This window comes from Telopea speciosissima, chromosome 6 (genome assembly GCF_018873765.1).
Source record: "Telopea speciosissima isolate NSW1024214 ecotype Mountain lineage chromosome 6, Tspe_v1, whole genome shotgun sequence".
In the NCBI taxonomy this organism is placed as follows: domain Eukaryota; kingdom Viridiplantae; phylum Streptophyta; class Magnoliopsida; order Proteales; family Proteaceae; genus Telopea; species Telopea speciosissima.
The window spans coordinates 10,675,189-10,689,264 of record NC_057921.1 but is presented as its reverse complement, the minus strand read 5'-3'; positions in this window follow the sequence as shown (position 1 = coordinate 10,689,264).

Here is a 14,076-nt window from a genome sequence, read left to right as displayed (position 1 = left end):
TATTCCTTGGGGTTGATCTTGACCGTGAACCCAAGGGAACATGCACTGAGGGACCTATTGGGTTCAATACACTGCAGAAGATGAATCTATACTATGATTATGACAGTGCTGGGGAGCAGGTGCAGTACGGGGATGGCAGAGGAGCCAGAGAGGAGGATGAGGATGACAGCGATGATGACCTGGAGTTTATGGGTTCTAGACCATCTGCAGCGGGTACTTCGGGTGCACCTGGGGGAGGTAGCGACATCATGATGGCTATTCGGCGACTGAACCTGAGGATGGCAGACGGCTTCGATGATGTCAAGAAGCAATTCTCTGATCAGGCTCAGCATCTAGAGAGCATAGAGCGAGGAGTGAAAGAACTCAATGCCTTCCTGGGTCGCGGTGGTGGTGGTGGTGCAGATGCCTAGCTCAGTTCTTCCCTAGCAGTTCTCTATAGTTATTTTGAATCAGTTCTTTTAATTTCTTACCTCTTGATGGATTGGGATGTTGGAACTATTTTCTGTTGGCTTTTCCTTTAGTTTCTTGCATTTTCTTATCTTTCTTTGTCAGTGGGTTTGGTAAACATTTAGAACATTTTAATTGTGGTGGATGAATGTACCCTTGGTTTGGGTGGAACAATCAGATGTTTTGGGTTGGATCTTTTGAAACCTTGTGATTGAGGTTGAAATGGGCACTGTTGTGTCCAAACAGAGAATTTGGAACAAATTGATGGTTGAACTCATATGCTTGATTTGGCAGGGTAAGATTACATGTTCAGGTTGGAATGAATGAAGTCACAAGTCTGAAGTTGAGAAAGGCTTGACTAGCTTCAAGGAAGGGTTGGAACAATATGGAAATTGAAATTAGTCTTATACACACACACACACACACACACACACACACACATATATATATATATACTTACTTCCCCCTTGTTTAGATCATCGTGGATTATAATGGTTGGTTATATTTAATTCAGCGCTGTTTATGAATTATAGTATATATATACCCATCGATTTCCTACTCAGGAATCAACCAAACAATTGCATAATTAATATTCAACAGCCTATGCTTTTAAGTTCAAAGTTCCATGTTTTCTATTATTATCTAGATTCTTATTTTCACTCCAATCAGTCTTCTTCCTAAATCTGCACACAATCATTTATGTTCTTGAGATTTTTAATTTAGAACCTAATTATGGGGAATAAATAAAGAGGTTACACTGGACCGTGGTCGGTGCAGAGCATCATCGTTTTGATACCACTCTGTCACACCCCCATCCCGATGTAATATATATACTGCCACATAGGGGGTGACTGGGATAACCCGTGTCATCCCACTACCTACCAGGATCACAGATACAGTGTCCTGAGCCACAGTCCACCCTGTCAACACATCTTGATAACAGAAGGGAACGTACCAATATGGAATAAGTCAGCCCAGATACAGAGTTAGCGGAAGCAAAATTAAATTAAATCATGTGAAATTATAGAGCATCAGTTCTCTAATGATAACACATAGTACACTGTTCATAAATGTAACCAATCAATCTCTCCTATAATTAAGCACATAGTTTATACATGATTGCAGAATGAAGATAGAAAATTAAATGATAAATAATTGCCACAAGGGCACCAACCTTGGGTGTACATCTACATCCAAGTCATAGTCACCGCTCCACTTGATTCGCATCCAACGGTGCTCATCTAAGTAATACCTCCTGCATAACAACTAAAAAGGGATTATGCAACGGGGTTAGCTACACTAGCTAGTGAGGGAGTAAAGGGGAATGCACATACACCATACAATCAATATCAATTAGAATGATGCATGCTAATGTTAGATTCATTTTCCACCTAGCACACAATTCTATCGGTCAAGTATATGCTACTGTGATAACTCGGGAGACACTGAGGGTTACTTATCCTATCACCCCAGTGAAACCTCAATTATCACGAGGGGACCTACGCCGGTAAAAGCCATCATGACCACTTAGTGGCAGACCCTGATAGCCATCACTACCCCTGTTCTGGCCTCTCCCACCTCCACAGACCACAGGTGCTCAGACTATCCAACACATATACCCATGCTGGCAAGGGTTGTAGCATAAGGGAACAAGCATCCTAGCCGCAGATATACTATATCCAAGTCCTATCCTCCTGAGAGGTATTCCGGATGCATCAACGTCCTATTCCATCTAGTACCCGGGTACCAGCACGGCACGACACATACAGATTAGGATGACATATAGTATTTTTCATAATTTAAATAAATTGGGGTTCCGGTACTGGCACACCCGGCACCGTAGCCCGATACAATGGTGAGCATGCTATCACATTCATAACAGATCACGTTTGGATAATAATGCAATGCGCACAATGCTAATAATTATATAATTGCATGCTTAAGGTTTCATATTAAATATATATTCAAGCCCAACAAATCACCCAGAACGTACTCACCTAACACGGGCATCGCCGTGTGTGGTTGACATGAATCTCACCTGGGCTCCCCGCTATCCATCGAGTTGAGTAGCCTAGCAATACAAAAAAATCACTAAAGTATGCATAGAAGGGTCCCATGCTAGGCCCTCAAGGTTAAAATCAGATTTCAGCCAAGACAGCATAAGCGGACTCATGGACTGTTGCAACAGAGGTGAATCCATCCCTAACTCCGTTCAGGCTAAAAAGTAAAACAGAGCGAGCGGACCCACGAGCGGAACATTTCACTTGAATCCGATCGTGCATCCATTCGACACCTAAGACACACCTAAAAGGGAGCGGATCTACGGGTTGATGTGCTTCTTGGGTCTGCCCCTACATCCATTCAATCCTTGAGACATACCCGAGAGCAACTAGCCTCGGGTGGATGCAACAGACTTGAGTTCGTTCCTTCATCCAGGCAATCCAACACACAGGGGTTGTACTGGGCGGATTGACGGATGGTACCACGATTGGTGGATCCGGTCGTTCGTCCGTCGACAGTCTCTTCCGAGATTTCAAAGGGCTTTTGCTCTAGCTTGAAGCTTGGAGTGCCCCAAACTCTCAAGGATAAGGGAGAGGTGTCTAAGCCTTCCTAGGGTCACTAGGTCCTAGGCTCTCCTCAAGGATCCAAGATCCCACATGGTTTGGTCTCAATCTAGTCCAAGGGTTGGGTTTCATGGTTTAGGACCAAGGGTTTTCCAACGATGGCTACAATGCAGCACATAGAGGTCTAGATTGGCTCCATTAGAGCTCCCAATTAGGCTAAGCATCACCTTGAGTCCCAAATGGAACCCTAGGTTAGCTCAAGCTCAAGAACTTCTACCAAAATACAAAATGGAAATGGAGAGAGAGAGATTCCAAGCTTGGAGTCTTACCTTTTTGAGATTCTCCTTCCAACCATCCTCTCCATCTCTTCCCCTCCTCTTTCTCTTCTCCCTTGGGTCCGATCAGCTTGGGGAGGAGATGTGGGGCAGCCAGCCATCTTGGCATGACTTCCATCTTCTTCCCTTCTCATTCTATTCCTCTCCTACTTCTACTTCTTCTTCTTCTTTCCTTCTTCTCCTTCTTCTCTTGTCTCTTCTCCTCCACGGTTCACTTGGGAGGGTGAGAGATGAGAGAATATGGATTCTCTTACCTTTTTAAGGGTTAAATGGGCCTTAGGCCATGTTTGGTTTAGGTACCCCCAAACACTTACTGGCCCTTAGGTCTTTAAATGAGTTTTAGTTAGGTCTTTGGGCTTGTTTGGCCTTTGATATAACTATTAGGTCCATTAGGTCATGTTTGGGGTGCACCCTAAGTCCATAGGACTTAATTGTCTACTAAGGTCTGTTTGGTTTAAGTTAGGGTATATAAAACCCATTATTCATTTATGTTAGGCCTTGTGGGCCCATTTCCATAGTTCAACTAACCATCTAATGGTAAGGGCAGGGGTCCATATGGTCCAAGGGTCATATTAGGGTGTCTGGGACATGGGCATATGGGTCCCATGGGAAAAGGAACCAAAAAGGCCGATGATAGCACGGGCAGATCCTCGAGCGGATTCAGTGCAAGTGAGTCCGTTTGTGACTCCGGTGCTACTGTCAGGGCCCAAACTTTAAGAAAAGTTGTGGGGCTTTGGCCCACACTTTCGAGTTTTCGAGGGGATACTTTTAGTAATATTTTAAGTCTGAGGTTACAAGTGTTGGCCAGTGCCATCGTGGCATTGCCCCTTAGGTAAAAGTCAAAACTGCCCTAGGGTATAGGGATATATCTGGGGTGTGGGTGTAACATAGTACCTCCTGCATATTAACTAAAAAGGGGTTGCTCAATAGGGTTAGCTACACCAGCTAGTGAGAGAGCAAAGGGGAATGCACACACATACACACAAACAGTTTCAAGCAGAATGATGCATGCTAATGTTAGATTCATTTTCCACTTAGCACACAATTCTATCGGTCAAGTGTATGCTACTATGATAACTCGAGAGACACTGAGGGTCACCTGACTTATCACCCCAGTGAAACCTCAATTATCCCAAGGGGACCTACGCCGGTAGAAACCATCCGGTCACCCAGTGGCAGACCCCGATAGCCATCACTACCCCTGTCCTGGCCTCTCCCACCTCCATAGACCACAGGTGCTTAGACTATCCAACATATAAACCCCTATTGGCAAGGGTCGTAGCATAAGGGAATAAGCATCCTAGCCACAGAGTTTATATACTATATGCAAGTCATATCGTCCCGAGAGGTATTCCGGGTGCATCAACGTCCCATTTCATCTAGTACCCGGGTATCAGCATGGCACGACACATACAGATCAGGATGGCATATAACAGTTTTCATAATTAAATAAATTGGGATTTCGGTACCGGCACACCAGGCACTGTAGCCTGATACAATGGTGAGAATAATATCACATTCGTAACAGTGTTTATATTTATATAATAGCATGCTTAAGATTGCTTATTATATATATATATATATCCAAACCCAACAAAGTCATCCAAAACCCACTCACCAAACTTGGGTGTCACCTGGCGTGGTTGAAATGAATCTCACCGGTGCACCAGCTATCCATCGAGTTGGGTAGCCTAAACATACAAAAGCAACCATTAAAGCATGTATAGAAGGGTCCCATGCTAAGCCCTCAAAGTTAAAATCAAGTTTCAACCAAGACAGCACGAGCGGACTCACGGACAGTTGCAGCAGAGGTGAGTCCGCCCCTGACTCCGTTTAGGCCAAAAGGGAAAAACACAAGGAGCGGATCCATGGGCGGATGTGTTTCCTTAGTCCGCCCCTGCATCCGGTCGATCCCTGAGACACACCCGAGAGTGAACTGACCCCAGGCGGATGCAACAGACTTGAGTCCGTTCCTTCATCCGTTCAGGTCATTTCATAAGAATAACACTAGGCGGACTGATCGGCGGTACCACGATTGGTGGATCTGATTGTGCGTCCGTCGGCAGTCTCTTCCGAGATTTCAAAGGGCTTCTTCTCCAGCTTGAAGCTTGGAGTACACCCAGCTCTCAAAGACATGGGAGGGGTGTCTAAGTCTCCTTAGGGTCACTAGAACCTAGGTTCACCTCTTAGATCCAAGATCCTACAAAGGTTTGGTCTCAATTTAGTCCAAGGGTTAGGTTTCATGGCTTAGGACCAAGGGTGTAGCAGCATTGGCTGTAAGGCAGCTCATGGGTTAGGATCTAACCATCACCATTTGAGCTCCAACTAGGGACCGAGCTCCACCTTGAGTGCCAAATGGAACCCTAGGTTAGCTCAAGCTCAAGGAATTCATTAAAAATTGAAATGAGAATGGACGAGAATCAAGTTTAAGGTCTTACCTTCAATGGAGGCAGCAAGGACACGGCTAGGTGAGCCTCCTTGACCTCCTTCCTTCTAACCACCCTCTCCATCTCTTCTCCTTCACCTTCTTCTTCTCCCTTTTTCCGGTCAGCATGAGGAGGAGATGTGGGGCAGCTAGCCATCTTGGCATGGCTTCCATCCTCTTCCCTTCCCCTCTCATTCCTCTCCTACTTCTACTTCTTCTTCTTCCTTCCTCCTTCTCCTTTTCTTGTCTCTTCTCCTCCACGGTTTTTTTGGGAGGGGGAGAGATAAGAGAATAAATAATTCTCTTATCTTTTAAGGGTTAGAAGAGGCCTTAGGTAGTGTTTAGTTAGGTATCCTTAGAACATAGTTAACCCTTAGGCTTTAAATGGGTTTTAGATTTGAGTCTTAGGACATGTTTGGTCCATGTCATAACCATTAGGTCCATTTAGTCAGTTAGGGTCTGTTTGGGGTGCACCCTAAGTCTATAGGACCTATTTGTCCACTAAGGCTTATTTGGTTTAGGTTAGGGTATAAAACCCATTATTTACTTAAGTGAAGTCTTATGGGCCCACTTTCATGGCCCACACAACCAATTTATGGTAAGGGTAAGGGTCCATATGGTCCAAAGGTCGAATTAGGATATCCGGGACGCAGGGGGTGTGGGTCCCACAAAAAATTAAACCAAAAGGCCAGGTAACAGCACGGGCGGATCCTTGAGCGGATTCAGTTCGAGTGAGTCCGTTCGTGACTCCGGTGCCGCTGTCAGGGCTCAAACTTTAAGAAAAGTTGCAGGGCTTTGACCCACACTTCTAGGACTTCAAGGGGATAGTTATAATAATATTTTAAGTTCAAGGTCATTAATGCTGACCATTGCCACCCAGGCATTACCCTGTGGTGAAGGTCTAAATTATCCCGGGATATAAGCGTATATTTCGGGTGCGGGTGTAACAATCTGTATAGAGAGAAGAGTGTGATCTACAATGACCATAGAAGCCTCAAATATTTCTTTACTCAGAAGGAACTCAACATGAGACAAAGGTGTTGGTTGGAACTCATGAAGGACTATGATTGCACCATCCATTACCATCCGGGTAAGGTAAACGTCGTGGCAGATGCTCTTAGTCAAAAGTCCCAGACCTTATCCATCGCATCCTTGACTGTCAGTAAGGAACTTGTTGAAGAAGCTAGAAGGATGGATTTGGTGTTACTGGTAGAAGGTGTTACTCTATCTCTAGTAGCCTTACCTGTGCAATCAACCTTGGTGGAAAGGATTCAATCAGCTCAGGCTTCAGATGAACTCTTTCAGGAGATCATTGAAGCTATCCAGGGTGACACACATCGAGATCTGGATTTCACATTGACAGATAGCGGCGTTCTCATGTTTAGAGAGCGGCTATGTGTTCCTGAAGACGATCAACTGAGGAAGGAAGTGTTGTCAAAAGCATATGATTCTCCCTATTTAATTCACCCAGGTAGTACTAAAATGTACAAGGACCTGAAAGGACACTACTGGTGGAGTGGAATGAAGAGGGATGTAGTTGAATTCGTGGCCCGGTGCCTCATTTGCCAGTAATTGAAGGTAGATAGACAACGGCCCCATGGCCTTCTATAGTCATTACCTGTGCCAGAATGGAAGTGGGAACATGTCACCATAGACTTCGTCACTGGATTGCCTCATACACCCAGAGGTGTTGATGCTCTATGGGTTATTGTGGATAGATTGACGAAGATAGCTCATTTCATCCCAATCAAGGTCATCTACTCTATGGATAAGTTGGCCTGCTTGTACATTGATAATGTGGTTCGACTGCACGGAGTTCCAGTTAGCATTATCTCGGATCGGGATCCCAAGTTCACATCCAAGTTTTGGGGCGGATTCCAGAGAGTTATGGTACCCTATTGAGTTTTAGCACTGCCTTCCATCCACAGCCCGACAGGCAGTCGGAAAGGATAATACAGACATTGGAAGATATGCTCCAAGCCTGTGCCATTGATATATAGGGCAATTGGGATGTGCACATCTCGCTTATCGAATTCGCCTACAACAATAGTTATCAAGCTATTATTGGAATGGCTCCATTTGAAGCTCAGTATGGGAAGAAGTGCCAAACTCTATTGTACTGGGACAAGGTAGGTGAGCGGCGTATCCTTGGGCCAGAATTGATCCAATCAACCTGTGAGAAGGTAGACTTGATCCACGAACGAATCAAGGCTACCCAGTCTGGGCAGAAGGGCTATGCAGACCAAAGGCAGAAGGATCTAGAGTTCCTTATTGGAGACAAAGTATTCCTCAAGGTGTCACTTACCAAGGGCGTGATGCGGTTCAGCAAGAAGGGCAAGCTAAGCCCGAGATATATTGGGCCCTATGAAATTCTTACGAAGATTGGACCGATGGCTTATCGATTAGCGCTTCCACCATCTTTGGATGGCGTGCACGATGTCTTCCATGTGTCTATGTTACAAAAGTATGTGCATGATCCCAGTCATATTCTACCTCAAGAACCTCCAGACCTGGTAGCGGATATGTCTTATAAAGAACAGCCTGAGAAGATCTTGGACACCAAGGTAGTGAATCTCCGCAATAGACCTATTCACTATGTGAAAGTGAAGTGGTGCAACCACCCAGAAGAAGAAGCATCCTGGAAAGTCGAGGTGGAGATGCGAGCAAAGTACCCTTCCCTTGGATTCTTACAAGGTAAGATAAATTTCGAGGACAAAATTTTTGTAAGGTGGGGAGGATGTTACATTCGCGCCCGAATTTGCTATTAACTATAATTTCTCTCTTGTGACGTGTAGATTCTTCTGTCGTGTACGCTGGTGAGCTGTTTTCACTTGTGGTCAAACCTAGCCACAAGATAGTTGACCAGTTCACGGACCTACTTGTGGAGGAGAGGTTCCTTAATCGGTAGTGGGGAAGATTTATCGATGGTGATTTTGTCAACTATCCTTCTAGCACGAGTCCCCGAAGTGAAGAGTACCGAAAGGTGTTTCCTGTGTCCCTGTACTTGGATGTCTCTTTTGGCGATGAGCTTAGCATCGTGATCAGGAAACTCTTCGGGAGCGCGAAGGATATGTCGTGACGGTCGAGGGGTAAGATACTGCCCTTATGAATGCTAGTATACCTTCCCCTTGTTGACCTTGAAGTGTGGGCCAAAGCCCAATCAATTTCCTTAAGGTTCTTCCCTTTACAGCAGCAATGGACGCACGAATGGACTCATAAAGACCACATCCGTCCGTTAGTCCGCCCGTGTTGTTTAAGGCTTTTGGGTGTTTTCCTCATGTGGGACCCACACCCCATGCCTCGGGCATCCTATCTAGGCACCTAGACAAGGTGGGCCTCACCCTTGGTCTCCTTGGCTTGTGGGTGTGCCATATAGGTGGACCCATTTGCCTTGTTGACTTTTAAATGTTTTGACTCTCAAAACCCAAGCCAAACAAGCTCTAAGTGGGGATTATTTAGGAAGGCAAAGCTTGGCCATTAAGACTCTTTTACTTCTCCTACCTACCCAAAAGGTTAGAGACTTGGAGCATTGAAGGCTTTGGATAAGAGAAGCTTGGAGGGAGCTATGGAGGTGGAAGCCACCCATTAGTTCATCCTTGAGGTGAATGTTCTCATCTTTCTCTCTCTCTTTTCCATTTTTGAGATTGGGGATCCCCTTGAGATCGATTCCAAGCTTAGGGTTTCCCTTGGGAAACCAATAATCCCTAATGAATACTCAATTTGAGACTCACTTCTCCTCCCTTACTGCCTTCATGGCTTTGATGACCTAAATTGCTGTTCAAAGCATTGAAGACCTAGATTAAGTTTGGGAAAAACCTTGGAGTTGGATCCAATCCCTTGAATCCTCTAAGTTCTATGATGGGATACATGTTTTGGTCCCCCAACGAAGGATTTGACTCACCTCCCTAACCCTAGGACTCTTATGGTTCCATAAATGAAAGGCTAGAGGTGGAAATCTTCTCAAATTTCAAAGGAAGAGTCAATGGGTTCACGAGCGAATCCATTATCGTGTTTTTGCCCGTTAGTCCATCCAGTATAACCTAGTTGTTTAACCTGGGCGGAGCCACGAGCGGACTCACTTGGTAAATTCGCCCGTAGCTCAGTTCGCTCTTGGGAATGTCTCAGGGTTTGGACGGATGCACGAGCGGATTCACTTGAAAGCTCAGCCCGTGAGTCTGTTCCATATGTTTTCAGAGTTTGGCCTGGACGGATCCAGGAGCAGACTCACCTGGCTACCTCTGTTCCTGCATCTGCCCTTGCTGTCTTAACCCAAACTTCAAATAAATTGTTAGGACCCCTCATGGGACCTACCTATGCACTTCTAACATTGTTCTCACGCATCCTCAGACTTCATAACTAGTATGGGAGTACGTGCACCAAGGTAAATCTTATCGAACGCACTAAACGACAAGCAAGCAAACTGTGAGTGGGCTTTGGGTGATGTTTGGGCTTGATATATACTATATAACTATATCAAATACATGATGGTTTTTATGCTTGCATCCATTCTTACCATGTTGCATCTTTGCATATAAAACCATGTTGGATACGAATTGATGAAATGTGGATATGTTTACTTACTTCATTGTATTGGGTTACGGTGCCAGGTATGCCAGTGCCGGAACCCCAAAAATTCTTATTATATTTATTGCTTGCCATCTTGGTCTGTATGCACCGTGTTGTGCTGGTATTCGGGTACTAGATGGAATGGGACGTTGATGCACCCAAAATCTTGGGATGATAGGACTTGCATGTAGTATATTTATGGCTAGGACTCTTATTCCCTTATGCTATGACCCTTGCCAACAGGGGTTTATGTGTTGGATAGCCTGAGCACCTGTTGCCTATGGAGGTGGGAGAAGGTGGGAGAGGCCAGGTCAGGTGTAGTGATGGCTATCGGGGTCTGCCACTGGATCATCTGATGGCTTCTACCAGCGTAGGCTCCTCCATGATAATTGAGGTTTCACTGGGGCGATAAGTTAAATGACCCTTAGTGTCTCCTGGGTTATCACAGTAGCATATACCATGACTTAGATTGTTTGTTAAGTGGAAAATATATTTAACATTACATGCATCATGGACTATGTGTGATTGTTTGTTTGTGCATTCCCCTTTCCTCTCACTGGGTCAGTGGAGCTAACCCCCTGTGTACACAACTTTTTAGATTTTGATGCAGATGGTGGCTATTTGGCTGGCTTAGAAGCTCAGTCGGCAAATTATGACAGCATTAACGCAGAGGAACCTAAGTTTGTGTCAGATGAACATGGTGACGGTTAACCCAGTGATGATTGTGCTTACAGGTACTGATGTTGTTGGGGATTATCTCCACTTTTGATTCTTTTGGGGCTTTGTGCCCATTAAGAACATTTTCTGTAATAACTTATTATTATTTTGAGTAGTTACGTCATGGTCAGTTGGTAGTCAGTGTTAAACTATTACTGTATCACCTAACTAGCTGAACATATTGTAACTGCTATATAAATATTGCTTCTACTCATATTAATTCTGATGTTTAATGGAATATTCCTCTCTTTTATACAAATGTAACCATTTGGGTGGGTCCTTGGTTGTTGATTATGGTTTAGGACACTGTGTCATTGATCTTGGTAGGAATTGGGGTGACGCTTGTCATCCTAATCATCCTCTCGACTGTGCTTATTCCTAAGCTTGGGATAGGGGCATGACACTTTATCCCTAGGATTTAGCTCGCCTCCCCTAGATCTTTTATTGAGAATGTCTTGGATAACCACATCTTTACAGATGAAAGTAGTTCCACATCATTCCCAATGAGCAATATATCATCTATATAGAGGACAAGAAAACACACACCATTCCCACTGATTTTCTTGTAAATGCATGGCTCATCAATGTTTTGTTCAAACCCAGATTCTTTGACAGTTTGATTAAAATGAATGTTCCAGCTCTTGGAAGCCTGTTTTAGTCCATAAATGGACCTTAACAGTTTGCACACTTTGTTTCTTCCCCTGGGGAAGAAAAACCTTATGGCTGATGCATGTATATGACCTCATCTAAATGTCCATTAAGGAAAGCGGTCTGTATATCCATCTGTCTTATCTCATAATCATAGTGTGCAGTAGGGGTGCAAGTTCGGCCCTGTCGGCCCTGGCCCGCCCTGAGCCCGAACAGGGCCTGGGTTGAGATATTTGGCCCTGAGGGTGGGTCAAGGCTGGAAATTTCTGGCCCTAAGTCAAGGTCGGGTCGGGTTAGGGTTGAGGCTTCGGGCTAAGCTTGGTCTGGTCTGGCCCGACCCTGATTTAAGTTTTACTATAAAATATATGTTGATATAATATATACATTATAAACTTTAAATATCACCCACATTTTTTATATAATATACTATATATGAAGACAATAAGTGATATAATACATTTTATTATAGTGTTATTTTATGTAAAATTGATAATGTTCTCCCCGGTCCATTCTAGCCCATGCATTTCTTTCCCTCTCCCCACGATCAGGGCCAATTAGGGTCAGCCCGGCCAGACCCTGAGGGCGGGTCAGGGTTGGATTTTTCTAGCCCTGAGTCAGGGTCGGGTCGGGTCTGGGCCTAGCTAAGGGAACTTAGGGTTGGGCTAGGGTTCTATAAATCCCGGTCCAACCCGACCCTGTTGCAGCCCTACTGTGCAGCGATCGATAATAGAATCCGGATGGATTTAAACATCGCTACAGGTGAGAAGGTTTCATCATTACCAATACTCTCTTTTTTAGTGTATCCCTTCACCACTAGTCTTGCTTTGAAATGTTCCACTCTTCCATCCACACCTCTCGTCCTCTTGAAGAACCATTTGCATCCAATTGGCTTTACACCTTGAGGTAGATCTTCAAGAGTCCAAACGTGGTCGGAGTTCATGGTGTTCATTTCAGAGCGCATAGCTTCAAACCATTTAGCTGAATCAACATCCTTTAGAGCCTCAAAGTAAGTATAGGGATCTGTGTCCGAAACATCCGACACCATGTGGAACTCTTCTACTTTTTAACCTTTTTCAGTAAAAAGATTCAAACGAGTTGGAGGCCTGATGGACCTCCCACTGCGTTGAGGTTCTTGAGGTTGTTGTTCCTCAGTGGGTATGTTGATTGAAGGTACTATAGGTGCAAAAGATTCTTGATCATTGGTTACCTCTTTAATGACTACTGGATCTGATGTACAAGAAATCATATCATCATCCAAGAATGTCGCATGTTTACTTACTTGATCGTGTCGTTAACGGTAAAAAATAGAACCCTAAATTAATCTAGCAAGTAACAAGTAAGGGGTCGATCTACGAAAAACTAGAAGGCTAAATTACTAAGATGATTAGATGAAAGTGATGAAAATTAAAGTGCAATAAATATGATTTTGAACTACGAACGAAAGAAACGAATCTAAGCTAACAACAATATGCAAATATGGGAGAAGACTATCTTTAGGGTTTGAATCCCCAATGGGTTGTTATTCAATTCAGTTGCATGTTTCGGTTTATTATTGTTTGTACAAAATAATACCGCAAGCGTACAGGTCAATCGTAGCTACGGGTCGAACACGAGGAGATATACGCTACCCTATTTTACTCACTTTAAAGTAATGCAAAGTGAACTAAATTAAAGTGTCAAATTAAACTAATTAAACTAATAAACTAACGGATCCTAACTCACAAGCATCTAACGAATTAAATTGACATGAATTAAATTGGCATCCTAACATATATCCATCTAACCTATCAAACTAACGCGAATTAGAAGGGATAAATTGCAGCCACACACCACAACCACATAAAAAAAATAAAAGAAGAAGAAGGAGAATGAGATAGAAGAAGAGAGAATGAGATAGAAGAGAGGGAGAATGAGATTAAGGGTTTAGAGAATAAAAACCTGGATGTGCTTGAACCGGATTGAACTTGCTTGCATAAATTAATTAAGCCTTGCATGAACACTTGAATAAACTTACCATGGCTTCCTCTTCTAAATCTCCAAATGTTGTCATCAACATAGGAACTTAGACTAGAAAGCTTTAAACCTAAACTAGAATTAAATTATTACAACTAAATTGAAGACATGAGTTGAAAGCATGAATCAAAAGCATTACAACCATGAAATAAAAACATAAAAGCAAACTAGAACTTAGAAAGCCAAAAATCACAAATTAGAAGGAGAAGAATAGAAGAAATTTCACTAAGTGAATGAACAACTTTACAAGAGAAGAAGGGGGTATTTATAGGGGGAAGGGGAGAAGAAGAGAAGAGAGAGGGAGAGCCCTCTAAAAAACGTGGAGAGGAGAGAGAGTGTGGGAGAGCTAAGGGAATATGCC